We start from the raw sequence: 2,028 nt of genomic DNA, 5'->3' as shown, positions 1-2,028 counted from the left end.
TGCTTACCATGTGCATTCAGGTCTGGACAGAGGGGCCTCACAATCCAATACAATTCCTCCATGAACAACCATCATTGCCTCTTGCCTATTCCTTTTTCCTTCTCTCTGAAGAATATCCTTTGTGTTTAAATGAAACATTTTATCAAACATACACAAAAATATAGGGAACTCTCACAAAGCCATCACCAAGTCTCTATAATTATCAACATTTTGCCATACTTATGTAATCTAGTCTTTTTGCTGAAATATTTTAAAGAAAATCCTAGATATCATACCATTTAATCCCTATATCCTTTAGTATGCATCTCTAAAATTTATAGGCATTTTCTTACATACTGTACACAATACCAATATCATACCCAACAAAAATTCTTCAGAATCGTCTAATACCCAGACTATATTTAAATTTTTCTGATTGTCTCAAAAATGTCTTTTTGTGTTTTTGGTTTGTTTAAATCAGGATCAAAATAAGGCCAACACATCATAAATTGGATTGTTATGTCTTTTCAATCTTCTTTAATCTAGTGCTGAATTTTTCACAGTGGTATTATTGGCACTTTGGATCAGATAATTGTTGTGAGGAGCTATCCTGTGTGATGTAGGATGTTTAGCAGCATCCTTGGCCTCTATTCCCTAGATTCCAATAGCACCTCTCACATTGTGACCATCAAAAACGTTTCCAGATATTGTCAAATGTCCCCTGAGGACAAAATCACCTCTGGTTGAGATCACTGATCTAGTCTCGTCCCCCTTCTTTTTTAAAATATGACATTAACTTAATAGAAGAAGAAATTGGATGGGTCATTTTGTAGAATGTCCCACATTCTGAATTTGTCTGCTCCCTCATAGTATCATCTAACATATTCCTCTATCCCCTATTCCTGTAAGTGGAAAGTAGGTTAACAGAGGCTCAGTTAGATCAGTTAGGTTCAATATTTTTAACAAAAATAATTCATAGTTGGTGACATATGTTGTATTTCATATTGTATCATATCAGAAGGCCAACATGTCTATGTCATTACTAGTTACGCTATTAGTTATTGATCAGAAGATTCAGACGGTGACAGTTTGATCCTTTCATTGTAAAGTTCTCCATCAATTTTTATTTAGTGTTTTTCATCCACTGATAAGCTTTGACTGTATCAGTTATTTCATTAGGTTGTAAAATAGAGATTTTCTAATTTATCATTGCTTTATATTTATTAACTGGAGTTCTTTGGTCAAGAACTTTCTCTCATTAAGTATTTAGTTACTCTGAAGTATAGCTCATTCAGGAAAGGCAGGATAAATTCTTAATTATTTCTAATTGCCAATTTTCAAAATAATTATTTGTATCCTAGGTTTCAACAGTGTCCAATGTGTGCATGTGTGGGTGTGTGTTTGATTTCTCTTGTTCACTTTTTGATTCTGTAATATTATGAACTCATGGATTTTTATATATTCAGTGTGTATAATCAAATGTAGTCAATATTCTTTTTGATGGTCACATTTTCTCCCATATTTGGCCAATGGGAGCTTCTTCATGTTTTCTTTTTCTTTTTTTACACATCAGATGGGTAATGTGCTGACAGTGTAACAAGGTTTGAGGGAGGCACACCTCACACATGAGCATGAAAACCCAGTCATCATGCTTATGAACTACAAAATGATCTTTATGTTTTTATTCTATTTTTTTCTAATAAGAAAATTTAGCCATTTTTTTCAATGACAATTTGAGACAGTAAACTGCTTGTCTTTAAATGTCTGAGGAAGTATTTGTTTTGATTTCCTTATTAAGGGTATATATAGATTTTATAACCTTACCATTGTTTTTCCACAGCACTTTCAAGATATTAATCCACTGTCTTCTGAAATCTCTTGTTTTGATGAGAAGTCTATTACTTTTATGATGTAATTCTCTTATAGGCATTTTCTATTTTTCTCTCTGGCAGTTTTTAAAAAAATTAATAAACTTTATTTTTTTAGGGAAGTTTTAGGTTCACAGCACATAGTACAGAGAGTTCCCATAAACCCCCTGTCCTCACACAT

At 32.7% G+C, this 2,028-nt stretch overlaps 1 non-coding gene across 1 annotated transcript; it reads right to left on the bottom strand.

Moving 5' to 3' along the window:
- Nucleotides 1-1,546: 1,546 nt before the first annotated feature.
- Nucleotides 1,547-1,650, bottom strand: LOC138381221 (small nucleolar RNA U13). The gene has a single exon (XR_011233131.1). It is a non-coding gene; the product is annotated as a small nucleolar RNA U13 (small nucleolar RNA).
- Nucleotides 1,651-2,028: the final 378 nt, after the last annotated feature.

The sequence above is a fragment of the Eulemur rufifrons genome, chromosome 2, assembly GCF_041146395.1.
Source record: "Eulemur rufifrons isolate Redbay chromosome 2, OSU_ERuf_1, whole genome shotgun sequence".
Taxonomy (NCBI): domain Eukaryota; kingdom Metazoa; phylum Chordata; class Mammalia; order Primates; family Lemuridae; genus Eulemur; species Eulemur rufifrons.
This window is presented reverse-complemented; position numbering and strand designations above follow the sequence as displayed.